Source organism: Chaetodon trifascialis, chromosome 16, assembly GCF_039877785.1.
Source record: "Chaetodon trifascialis isolate fChaTrf1 chromosome 16, fChaTrf1.hap1, whole genome shotgun sequence".
In the NCBI taxonomy this organism is placed as follows: Eukaryota; Metazoa; Chordata; class Actinopteri; order Chaetodontiformes; family Chaetodontidae; genus Chaetodon; species Chaetodon trifascialis.
The window spans coordinates 15,200,842-15,215,004 of record NC_092071.1 but is presented as its reverse complement, the minus strand read 5'-3'; positions in this window follow the sequence as shown (position 1 = coordinate 15,215,004).

The following is a 14,163-nucleotide window of genomic DNA, read 5'->3' as shown; positions in this document are numbered from 1 at the left end:
AAGATTGTGAGCTCTGTTGAAATCAGTTAATCCAAAAACGACTGATGGTCAAACAGCAAACCACTGAACACATTCAAACACATCCCAGTGACATGTACTGGTGGCAGTTTGAGCTTTGTGCATCGAGCTGTGCCACTTTTCAAGCTATCAACAACTACAAGGAAGATGGTAAAAGCAGGATGTCCTCCAGGACGGTAATTACGTGCTGTACGCATAGACAACTGCCAAAACAAAATAGTTTGAACAATATCCAGTTTTATGCTATTCTGGGTTTGAATGGATAATTCATTTTGAGGTCCCACTGCAACTGCAGTCAATGAGTCACTTCTGGAGTGACCCACTTCTCTTAGAGTGCGGTAAGGAACTCTGTAAAATAACCAGGAACAGTTTGTTTCTGACCACAAGAAATTGTTTTTACCCTCTCTAACCCATTTAAACACTTTACTCTGCTCTCTTTCTGCCTAAATCCTCTTGTCATCTTTGAGAGGAAGCCTGGTGACGTCCTAATCTCCGTCCCGCCGTTGCTTTTAAATTCCATCACCACTCTCCTGCTAATAGCAGTAACTTGGACAGTCGCGCAGATTGACCTTTTTCTTCTGTGAGTGGCTATTTGAAGTTGTCCTCTTGCAGCACAGCAGCAGAAAGTCTTCTCTTTGCGCCTGGCTGACGTCTCCATGATGATGTCTGTGCTCACCACTTAAAATTGGATATTTACTAAACAGAAACAGTGAGACCTTCAGCTACTAACTGTCAGTGGCCAATTTTTAGAAATCTGCTCACTTAAAAATACTTTCAAAGCTTCTTCTGCCAAAGCGCTCATCAGTTTGCCAATTTGCAGGAGTGTGACATCTGCATATTTACACAGACATACATCGCTCGTTAGGGAAAAGTGCTTTGTTATGAGCGTGCTAAAACAAAAGCTAACATGTGTAACTAATTATATATTTGGCTGAATCAATCATTTTAAATAGAATCACCAAGAAGTCATTAAATCACTGAGGTTCCAACACCGCCTGTTTTGTTGATGGATGAAGAAATTTGATGTGATGTTGAACATCACAGTTCAATCCCAGGAGTGACCTTCATGCAAATCTTTATTATCGGCATAACTTTATGAGGAGGACGCACCAGCTATTCATTAAGTATTCTTCCTCGTTAAGTCCTGAACTTTTCAACAACAGTTTAACATTGATAAATGATATGATGTTGACAATGTTGTGACTGCCATCTGGCCACCTGGATTGGGTTGCAGAGCTATACATAAATCCATTACTAATGTCCTATATTTTAAGTGATTCACCAAATTAGGTAGCACCCTTAAACCTCAAATGTTTCAGCTAGTAAAGGACTTTAGTAATGTTTAAACCTGTTGGTGGGAATCATCTGAAGTGCAGCACAACTTCAAGTGTCAAGTCAGGTGTGACAAGCAAACAAATGTGTCATATATTAGCAAGCTGACGTTAGCTTTGTGAGTTAATGTAGTCACACCTGTAACACTTAGACCTTGCAGTTAACTGTTATGTTTATCTCCACTTCATCTCTGCAGCACACATTTTTTCTGCAGACCTGTTGCTTCTAAAACTGTGGGTGATGGCATCCCCTAACTTGTATCCAGCGCTCAGACCTGTAACCACACCTGGACTAAAGGACGCCAAAGAAGTCTGTGCTGCTGAAAGGGCCCTGAGCTGCTGTGACAGCCATAATGAAGACATCCACATCCGCTTCAGATGAACTCAAGTCTCTCTGACTGACGCCTTTGGCAGCCAGCCAGCCAGAGCCAGTGGGTCAAGGCACTGCAGGGTGTCGAGTGAAGGACACAAAAGAAAAGAATATCCTGCCAGACATGTGTGCACTTGATAAGCTGTTTGAACTGGTCTACTCTGTAAAATACATTTCTGAAGAACAAAGTTGCAGCTTTTCATCAGCGCCTCTCAGAGGATTTTTATGGCTTTAATGTGATAATTAGAAGATCGTTTTTTATAAAGTGCTTGAGATTGATTTTGTCAGAGGAAGTTCAAGTTATGACAGCTCTGACGGTTGTCTCTGTAACAGACGTTCTAGTGAATAAACAAAAAGTTTGTGTTCTTCTGGTATTTTCCATAACAAATGGTTGATTCTGTACTACTTTTTGCAGAAAACTGAAAAGAATTTTTCAATAAGTCTTGAATTGCTGTTCGAGGAACTGAGAAGAGTCAGAAGGTGAAAATGTAACCCTAACCTTAACCCCAGTCTTCATCCTAAAATTTAATGATTACATTATGGGGACCTGCATTTTCTCCCCATGAGGAAGGCGAGTCACCACAATGTGACAGTGCAAACAGATTTATGTCCCCACAGCATAAGGAATACATTGTACATACACACACACACACACACACACACACACACACACACACACACACACACACACACACACACACACACACACACACACACACACACACACACACACTTTTTCCTGCTAAATGTTTTGTGCAGGAAGAAGTGAACAAAGGACTTTTTGCAGGAAGGGCCTCAACACTTCTGCCTCTTCTGCTGCTGTGTGTATTGTGCACAGTCCATGAGGTCCGGCATGATGTCAGCTGTCTCATTCATGCACAACATCATTGGCTCATTGACGCATCATCTGTTCAGTTCTCAGCTGACTAGTAACATCCAGTCTCATTCATGCACGTGTGCATGGTGACATAGGCTCACTGGCCTACTTTAAACATAAGAATTCTACATTATGTTTACTCAAGAGGTCGTAGTGGGTGCTGTTGTACTGGAGAGCATATTGAAGGGGGTTTCCTGTGAATGGGGCGGACAAAATATCAGGAAAATCAGTCAACAGCACTCAACAATAAACATGCAGTTTGATAATTACCTCCCTGACTGTGCCAATCAAAACCGAACATCACTATCTTACAGGCAGGATTAATGTGCACCGTCTGAAGTGTCTGTTGATTGCTGAGGCCAGTGCTGCTGGTTCTCATGCAGCTGAAAGAGACAGAGCAGCTTTGTTAACCTCTCTCACCACTGTGGTTACCCTGACATCTTACCATGACCACATTATTTTAAGGAGTTAGGTTACTACGATCAATCAGCCAGAACCAAAACAATGAAATGGACTACAGTAACTAAACAAAGAGTCCAAACATAACTATAAAAACCTTTTTCCAAAGCGTCATGTATTTGGCTGTACCAGTCAGCAAACACGTGACAGGATAGTGGAAACATCTGCAGTCAGGCAAACAGCAGGACTTTGACATATTTCTGTGTTATCAAAGCAGGAGAACAATTACTGTATGCTTAAATGCATTAGATTACCACCACCAAATTTACTCTCAGCAGTCAGCAGAAATATGTATCCTGTCACCCCGGTGCTTGTGGTGATGTGAGATCTGCTCACGACGGGAGGAATGCCAAGCATTACTACAATATCTTATGATCTGATTTCCAGCACACTAAGTCCAACAGCATTTTTATTATTGGCTTTTCTGGCCTCTGGAACAAGAGTTTGTATCAATCAAGTTAGATTCCAACATGGTTCATGAGGAGAAAGACATTGATCACTGATCACAGTGAGTCAAGTTTCTGAGAGCTCCACATTTCAACATTTATGTCTTTGACTTTGATGAAAGCCAGAGCCGTGACATGTCCCAGAGGCAGACCTAATTCAATATGACACTATTGCATTTCTTAAGCCTCCTGTTTGCGCTCATGTGCGGGAGGACGTTTGAGCCTCTGTGGAGCTTCTGTGCACAGTTCAGGTTCTCCTGGTTTGAACAGCATAGATGAGATAAGACTTTGTTTTGATTTATAGTCGTTCACTGAGGAATTCTGCGTGCAAGAAGAACCAATAGAAACTTGGAATCATGGAAACGGAATCATGAAGCACTTCGGTATCATTCAAACTGTGATGAGGAACAACTTTGACGTTTCATGCAAGCAAGCAGTGATGAAGAAACGAAAAGGAATGTTTCTCCTGGAACAGGAGTTTTAATCATAAGCATCGGGTGACTTTTAATGGCATTTGGAGGTGAAGTTAATTAAACATTACACATGTATATTAGTGATAATCAGCCTTTAGTTGAATGCTTATGTCAAGAAATTTTAATTAAGTGATTAAATCCAAGTGTTTCACAATGTATGTATTTTTTAATTTATTTATTTATTCATCCAAGATTATAGTTAACTTCAGCATTTTCTATTAATGGGCACAACAGGTTCTGCAATGACAATTATTAGCAAAACATTCCATGTCAACATATCATTAAATGATCAAATCAAATATTGCTTTTTTCTAAGGGCAACTGGTTGCTATTTCTCAATCTGATTATCTTAATTTTACCATTTAGTAATGCAATGACAAGCAACAATTTGTTCATTTTTGAGGGCAAAAAAAGACAATTTAAATATTTATCATGATATTTATGTGGCACAGCAGGAATATTTTAGACATCCGTTCTCAAACAAAACTATCTGATTTTTATCTTGTGTAAAGCAGAATAAAGGAAGAAAATCTGGTAATACTTTCACATTTATTAGACCACATGTGCTTTAAAAACCAACACACAGTGGGCTGCATGAAACAATTAAATGAGAAGCGTGCACCAGCATAACAAAATAAATAAAAAAATAATATTGATACTGTGAAGTGATACTGGCAGGTTTCGGGCTTGTTGATGGTATCAGGCTGGAATGTGAACTATTCACCCACTGCTATACATTTTAAGGACCTTTCAGAACAGATATATACACTCCCGTATTGAGTTGGTTGACTTGTTTTGAGAGGAAACAAAACAGGTTGTTATTGTTGGAAGCGAATCATGTCTGTGATGAATAAATTGAAAACAGAAATCACACAGGCAATGGATGATTTTTCTGGACAGGCAGCTGGTTATAAAATCCATGAGCCATCAAAAATAACAGAATAAATGAGAGACTTAAATCTCTGTTTTGAATGCTTTAGTTCTGATCCCATCTTACATGTTTGGAAAAACTTTGCTTTATATTAATAGTGATAAACTGTACAGACGAATCCATGTTGTAGGCAGAAGAAGACAAGTCAAGACAATAACACCGTAAACTATGTGAAGGATTTGAGCTTTTAAGCGCCTTTGCCATGAAACCTGTGAAGAGGATCCTGTGGAATCAGTTGTATGTTGAAAACGTAGTCACCAAATGCCATTAAAAGAAAGATGATCGTGTATAAAAACTTTCCAACAAAATGAGTCCAGTTATTAGACAGCTAGACATCATCTCTGCCAGCAGGGCCGTGCTTTTATCAACCTAGAGTCTGGAAAAAATGGATAAAACTCTGCTCTATTCAGTCAATTTTACTTTATAAAGCTCCATAAACCTTCATGTTCCATTCACATTCTGAGCGGCATGAGGCCAACCAGGGCCGACCAGGAACCACTGAAGCGACCCACCAGGCTACACTGGGCCAACAGTGAGCTCATCTCTGCTTCGTACTACATTTCCTATTCATATGTAATATGCACTTTTATCCACACTGTAGAGTAGCGGTCCCCAGTCACCGGGCCCATTTGGTACTGGGCCGGACAGATAGTTTTTTTCTGGAGGTCAGTATCCAAGGCCACCCCAGAATCTGACCCGACACACACACAGCAATAATAATAATAATAATAATAATAAGCTGGGTTGAGTCAGCTTGAATTACAGGTATAAATTGGTTTTTCAGCATCCGACCCGGTGTGGACCCAGGCCCAACCCTGGACCGACCAGAGACTGACCTGGAACTTTCCTGGAACTTTCCTAGGTCAGTTCCGGTAATGTCCCAGATACTTCGCGGGACATTGACCCGGGATCCAACCTTGGCACCGACCCAGGACTTACTGTACCTGGAAAAGGCCAAATGATGAGACGAAGAAGAAGAGCCTGCAACTTCCAAGAAAAAGAAAACTGCATTTGAGAGACAATATCAGCAGTCCTACTTAAAAATACAGGTTTATCGTTTTAGGTGATTCTTACGCACCAAGCCCGGTCTGGGTAATATGTGGCGACAGGCTCGCAAATGAGGCAATGAAGCCTTCTCGGTGAAGAGAAACAAGCGCAGGGTTTACATGAAACCAGTCCGTGGCGCATAAAAGGTTGGGGAGAGAAGCAGTGTGTTAGTGTTGTTTTTGAGGCTGAAATCTCTTTCACACAGCACAAAAACACCTACTTTTGTCCTCACTCAGCATTCATTCCCAGGTCAAATGACTCTGCGGTAGTTATGGGCATTTATCGACTCCAATCAGCAGTGCACGTTGAAGTTGCGGATGTTGGTGTGTGAATTGGCAGAAACCGCGAAACACGAACATCGCTCAGTGGGCTTTCAAGTAAAAAATTTTAAACAGTAACCATCGTAATATTGTCACGGACCTCGATGTTGCTTTCGTGTTTGTGACAGCACACGTGACACAGCAGGAAAAAGACGAAACTATGTATGGTTTAAAAATTTTCTGAATAACTTCAATGTTCACACAGACTACCTTCGCCTGTCAAAAGTGGCGACTGCTGTCTGCGATTAACCCAAACATCTCGGCCTCAGAGATGTGCTCAGTTTGATTCTGCCACCGCAGCAATGGGAGCGGTGCTTTTTCAGTTTGTCATATTTAAAGGCCCATGAATGACAAATGGTTCTTCAAATAAACACAAAACTGTGTTTGTATATGAAGGGCTCATTTGCAAAAACAGATATCTCCCTGTTTTATTGTTCATTGAAGGGAATGTCAATGAAACTGCTGTTGTTTTATTCATTTTAAAAGTGGCTTTTATCTGTTTTTGCAAATTAATTCTTCACATTATATGACGAGCTTCCAGATAAAGAAACATGTTTTTTTAATATATTTCCCAAAACTCATACACTTGAGTCTACAAAGAGCACGCTGGTCTTTGTGGCAAGCCAGACCATGTAGCTGGAATGTTGTTTATTGGAATTCAATGTCTTCAAGCAAATCCATTCCCAAAACTGTTTCCCAGCCCACTGTGTCAAGACCTTGACCCCAGGGACCATTCCCAGGTTTCAGCTAAAACATGAACATCAATCATAGTTTAGACTTTGAAAGAAAGCGTCATGGATTGAAGGAACTCTGGCTATAGTTGTGGGTTTTCTGACCACCAGGCTGTCTTCTCCCGGGACATTTATCAACCAGAACTGCAGTAAAAGCACACAGGGACACTCGCCAGCCAAGGCAAAGCTCCAAATCATAACGTGGCTAAAAGAATTTTTTAATGTTCCTGGGAAGGTCCCCCCAACACTCGCGCAATATTACATCAGTAATAAATATCACCTCTCAACTCATATTTTACATTTGCAATCTGGATTTGGCTTCAGGTTTAATTCCCTGTGGATAATGGATTTTTTACTGCTGACAACACAGATAAGGTTATAAGAGCGAGATAAGTCTATCTCTGTAATCTTTTCATTATTATCCACCCGGAATAACAAACAGAAATCATCCTCTCCTGTGAGACAAAACAGCCAATTTTGGACCATTTTCTTACTCCCTGAAAGACAAACATCAGTAGACGTATGGCTCAGGGGAGTTCTTGAGGCAAACCAGAACATATGTCTGATATTTTTCTCCAATGTCAGCTCACATTAAAACTGCACCCACAGTGTCCCACCATATCACATCAGATACATATCTGGCTCTGGGATGGAGGGATGAAAAGTCTGTCCATGCAATCTCTGTGGACTTTCTCGTGGAGCTTTAACTCTATTTTAGCCACCCAAAACAGATAGACACGCTCCAGCTGAGCTCTGCTCTGTGTCATCTGCAAAGTCAGTGATGTACAAGCTGTGCAGCCAGAGAAATGCAGTTTAGTTACACTGAAGAACAAAGTAATAGTTTCACCAGTTGCTCTCAATCAGGTCAAAGGGTTTCTGTCTGGAAGGCAAACTGTAATCAAATGCTTCACGTTGAAATTTTCTAAACCAAGGCATGTTTAGATTTGACAAACCTTTGTAGTGTAGTGCAAGTTTTCACATTCCTCGATCAAGTAAAATAAGGTCAGTTTTTGTGAAGTGAACTCAAATGCACTCATGAACAACAGCATCCAAAAACTTCATCTCAACATGTCTCCCACCCAAAGTCACAAATTAATGGTGGTGTTTATATTCTGCGGCCTAATTTACAGGTGTGTCCTAAACACCTCACGTGCAGGCTGTTGCAGAGCATGCAACTCAGACAGTTGTGTGACAGAAGCTCACTTATGAAACTTCAAAGCTATAAAAATGCTTCTGAACGAGAAGTTATCACTAAGATGAACTTCATCAGTCATTTCTTTCCAATTAAATGGGTTACGCTGCTCAGTCAGCTAGTTAGCATTAGGTTTTTGCTGCAGTAGAGTTGAAACAAGCTGCTTAGTTGCTCACCTCTGTCAGCTTACTTGCAGCCTAGAAGCTGCACTAAGTGCAACATGTAGCTACAGCTGCTACTGTAGGGTAAGGTAATTTGTGTGTCTGAATAAACAGTTTAGATCAGACGTGTTTTTTATTAAAATTATTATTATTGTAATGGTTGTTCAACTGTTCAACGGACTTATCTGCAGACTGTTTTTTTAAAGGGACAAGTTTTTTCCAGTGTTGGGAAAGTTCACTTTCTACATGAACAAGTTCAAAGTTAAGTTCACAAATTTGAAAATCAACTAGTTCAGTTCATGAGAGAGAGAGGAGACTGGAGCGCTGCTGGTGTCCCTCAAACCACCGGTGCTCATGGAGGGGAAAAATGTCCAAAATAAGAGGAAAACTTTTGGGTGTCACCCTGAAGAAGGCGCAAGCCGATACACGCTGGTGTAACTTTAATGAATGTAGCCCATTAAATTAAAGGCCTGTTACATTTTTCAAACCCACTTGAGTGCCTGGACTTGGATTTTTTTGTGCCATTTTTTTTGGCCAAAAGTTTTCCTCTTATTTTGTTCAGTTCATAGTTCATTGAACTAAGTTCACCGTTCCAAAAATGAACCAGTTCATAGTTTGTTTGTTTTTTTCATGTGTTTCTGCAAGCTATTATTTTTCAAAATTATTGCCACAGCCCGTATAGAACTACAGACAACAATTATTTTATCAGTTTTAACACTGTAACTAAGTGTCAGATTTCATCTTCATATCCAATTTTGAATCCTTATACAACCAGGGCTTACATTAGCATTGGAGGGACAGCATTTCCCCATTGTTGCTTTAACGTCCATTCAGTCCATTATTTGTTTGCTTGCACATACCTTGAAAGGCTAGCCGGGTGCTTCAGTTCAATGTACCGTTTCAGGTTTGCTGTGATGTTTTAGCCGGGTTTTCACCTGGAAGGCTGTATAGAAATCTGGCACCCTATTGAACGAAGTTAAACTGAGACAGCGTGCCATTCACAGACACCAGAATGAACGAGTTCACAGTAACGTTCATCAGGCAGTAATACAGTAGGTTCAGTTCACGTTCGCCCAAAATATGAACGAGTTTCAGGCACAACACTGTTTTTTTCTGTGGACAGCGCTGCTTCATCTGCTCTTCACATTGTCATCATTGCTCTTGGATGCCTTCATATATAATATTGCTTGGAGTGTTGTTTTTTGGTGTTTTTTGTGAGCTGGAGGTATTAGAGTCTGCTATGCCAGTCTTCTTACTGAGCCTAGTGAATTTAGTGAACCCAGTGAACCTCTAATATGCTCCAGATATAGATACTAAATGCAGGATCAGCAGCATAGGTTCTTCACCCAGTGAAAGGTTACATGTCAGACATGTTGCAGTGGCTTGGAGCAAAATGCCTCAGAAAGTTCAGAAACCTCATGTGATGTTACAATAGCTCATGTACAGTGATCCTGATTTCTACATTTCAACCAGTTCAACATTTTTTTCCCACTGAAGTTCTATGCATGCATGTGAACACTTTCCCAAGTGAGTCATCAGAGATGATTTGTGGGAATGTACAAAAGGGGAATCTTTCCAGTATTTTTCCCTGAGAACAAAAAATGGGGTGGTTTTTCATCAGTAAACAACGAAGTATGCAGCCCCAGGGCAATCGCTAACACTGGCCACACAGAGCCCACTGTGTCGAGGAAAAAGTAAAGCAGAGCAATGCATATCAGAAAAAAGAAGACAGAAGAGCAGAAAACCCCCAAGCTTTGTAAGATCTGCAGTTGGTTTCTAACAAAATAAAATATTTGCTTCAGTGGTATAAATCAAATGTTTTTTGTCCTTTAAATGAATATCATAGATCATCTGACTGTTTCTAATGTTGCCTAACCTCCCACACAAAGTTCCTGCTCCACCTTCACAGACTGGAGTTTTAGTTTTGGGATAGGTGAAGAAAACAATTCATTAAAACGATCAGAATCACCTTTGGTCGACCTAACCTGCCCTAGTGGTGCCGATGCAGTGGGGCTTGTGGTTATGTATTAAAACTTCTATCGTGTACTTTGGATGTCTGATTTGTTTTGTGGAGGTTGGTGTGTGCGTGCCAGAAGCATGCCAGCTTCAGTATGTTCATTAAACTAAGATGGTGAACAACATTAAACTTGCTAAACATAAGCTTGTTAGCATTGTCACTGTGAGAATGTTAGCATGCTAACATTTAGTGCAAAGCATCAGTGTGCCTATGAATACAGTCTGTGTGCTTGTTGACCTTTAGTCTTGTTGAGTAACACTTTGCACTTTCCTCTGCTGTCTGCCTTATGCACATGTTTTCTGTCATTAGCATTTACCTGTACACTTTGTTTTCTGAAAACCGCAATAGAGAGCAGAGGAGAAGCACAAAAGAAAGCAGTCTGCCAAAGTAAGACTTCATAGCATGGAGCATTTTCAACCTCTGGATGATTCCCCTGAGGTGCAGTGAGGTCTGAATCCTGGCCACCTGCACTGTTCTGTATTGTTCTCTGTTTCCACGTCCTGTATGACTGAAAAAATAATCTGCTGCTGCCGTGGTTGCATTGTTTCAACCCTGCATGTATCATAATTCATCCTGTTATAAATAGCTGCAGTGTGTTTTCAGTATTTCAATTATGTTACTTAAAAAATGTTAAAAAGCTTATTTGACAAATTCAACAAGATACACCTTCTTTATCAGTGTAACATGCATCATAGCGTCATTACCTTCTCATTAAATGTGGAAAAGCCCTTCATGTCTCCCCTCAGTTCTAATTTTGCGAGTGTAAAACATGGGGAAACATGAGTTACACAGTCTCATTCCTTTGTGCTCTGTTTGGTGATGCATTTGGCAGTCTAACCTCCATTGCTGACAGGCCTTTGAGCAATAGGCTCATGATCTATAACGTTTGGGCGCGTGTTCAGTTGGAACTCTTTCCCGATTCCACAGCACAACCTCACATCAACATGTGGGAGTGACTGACAAATGAACATAGCTCGCTGTTGTTTGGCCATAAAGTAACAGAATAATGGGGAGATTGTCATCTTGCAACCATCTTTAGAAAATTTAGGGTTATGATTTATTTTTCTCGCCTGTCCGCCGCTCCCGACCCTCTGAGATTGTGATTCAGTCCACAACATCCAAGGTAGAGCCTGTTGTCATTGTTGGATTCCATTCAACTTGAATTTCCATAAATAACCCAGTTGACTGATGTCCCTGTCAAGCAAAAGCCATATTATATATTTGCAACCCAGCTGGGATTTAAGTTACAGTGTTAAAGACTCATTTTCTTGGAAGTTTTGTCTCTTGTTCTTTTTATACTCGTTTATTGTTTTTATGTCTTTTGTTTTGTGTCACTCAAAAAGAGACAGAGACAAGCAGCCACTTCATAATTACACTTTGCTTGACTTCTGGAAACTTCCAGCTTCAGTGATGGCTTCACTTGAATCAAATCATTCTTCTTTACGCCAGGAAAGTAGCCACATATAAATAATGGTAATAATAAACGGCATTTTAATTCATATTAGTACAAGGAAAATGATAAGAAAGCACCTGGAGGCACCAAACCTTTGAAAATGAATCGCTCTCTATCTGAGATCACTCACAATTATCACCTGTATTTGTTTTTAATATTCTATCTATTGCCCTGCAATCAGCTGGCGACCGGTTCAGGGTGTACCCCGCCTCTCGCCCATTGTAGCTGGGATAGGCTCCAGCCCCCCGCAACCCCGAAAGGGATAGGCGGTATAGATAATGGATGGATGGATGGATTCTATCTATTGTCAGAACAGATCATCTATGGTGTCAGGTGAAGAAAGTCTTTAAGGGTGCTTTATTAAAGGCTTAAGTCTATGAATTCTGCTACTTGACTCTTTGATAGAGCACGAGTCTTTCGCAAAAAGCCGCCCTGTTTTAAATCAGCTCTAACGAGGACCATTGTGACAGTGTATTTGAAATCTCATTATATCAGCCCTTGATTTAATTACTCTCAACAAATGTGCAAAAACAGCAGTCAAGTGGCTCTTGAGGGCCTGTGCCTCTGAAAAAACATCACATAAAATTACATAAAGCCTTGATTACTTTCAGAAACCGCAAGCTCTCACTAAAGTGGCAGTGACTGCTGGACAGTTTATTAAATGAGTTGTGCACTAAGGAAAATAAAAGAGGAGCTATCACTACCATATGTTGTTTTATTCTACTTTGTTTTCCATTAGCTATAAATATATTGATGATTCCAAGAAGTATAAGTCAGTGTGTTTTTAGTGTTTTGTCTGGAAAGGTTCAATAATTGCTATGGAAACATTTTCTTTGCAACAGAAAGTGTAATCTCTGAGGAATTCAGCCTTTATGACCACCGTGTGTCAGTTTGATTTCAGTTCAATCCTTTGCTAGTCTCAGACAGGACACTGCAATATGGGTTCTCTTCTCTTTGCTGGATGCTCTCTGCAGGTGATAATATCAGTCTGTCGGTCAGTTGGTTCACTGCTTTGGTCCAAACTGAAATATCTCAACAACCGCTGGATGGTTTTCCCAATAGCCTCAGCCTTGCTAATTATCAAATATCAGCATGCTGACACACTAAACTAAGATGGTGAACATGCTAAACATTTTAACTGATAAACATCAGCAAGTTAGCATCATATTGTGAGCATGTTAGCATGCTGATGTTAGCCTTTGGCTGAAATCACTGCAGTGCTGAAGCACAGAGCTGCTGGCATGGCTGTGAACTGTCAGTCATAAATAAAACCTGTTCAAGCCCTCCAGGAGCCTCTTTCAGGAGGAAAGCTGAGTGTCTCTGCTCAAGGTCTCCCAGGATTTTCAGAGGTATCACCACCATGCTGCTTTTCTAGAGAATGCAACATAATAATATTTTTACATGTGTACCATTTAAAACTCATGTCACACAGGGTGTTTTTTAAGTTGTAGTAAAGGCGTTTGGCATCTTGAAAACTGTGTCTACACTTCTGCCCTAAAATGTAATGAGATGGTTTATCATAACTAATGTTATGTAAGTTAGTATTTCAAACATTTTTACTGACTGACTTCTATTTTCTAAAGATTTGTCACACAGGCATTCAGCGCATGAATAAATGTCTTGTAAAGCTTGTGTACACCTTCCTCCGTGTCCCCCTGGAAATGAGCGTTTACAGGTTGTTTTAAATCTGCCCCCGAGCCTTCTGGCACTCAGCCATGACCCAGTTGTTGGTCCCCTTCAGTAAACTTAGAGGGGAAAACAGACGTTATTCATCATTATAAGATTAATCATTGCTCGTGTTGAACTGTGAGTTTCACAGTTTCACAGAATGGTGATCTGAGCTTAAACACCACGAAACAAAAGTGCACCTGAAAATCCTCAGTCAAGTCTGGTGTCTGTTTTCTCTCCTCTTGAAGTCATGGCACATTTGCAAATGAAAAATAACACATTTTTATACTTCTGGCACCCCTTCATCCTGTGCTCTGTATAAAGAGAGCTTGAGAGCTTTACCTTTTATTGATTTCATTTTTTACAGTAGGAACTGGATGAATAATGAGATCGGGCACATGGTGGCTCTTGCTATACACTTTGGCAGAACATGAGAGTGACCTGCGGGGACATACGCTATTCATCCCCTTCCATGATTAATTACTTCACTTGTGCTGCTTTTCTGACATGAGTTCCAGTTCTCGCTGACATGGAGAAGCCAGCAGCACTGATAAGCTCTGCTGTTCTGTTGCACTGTGCTGCCGGTCTCTTGCTTTCACAGGGGTTTGGGAAGGTTTCAGGATAAAACATGCACATCTGCATGTCATGTTGACCTGAACATCTTGACCA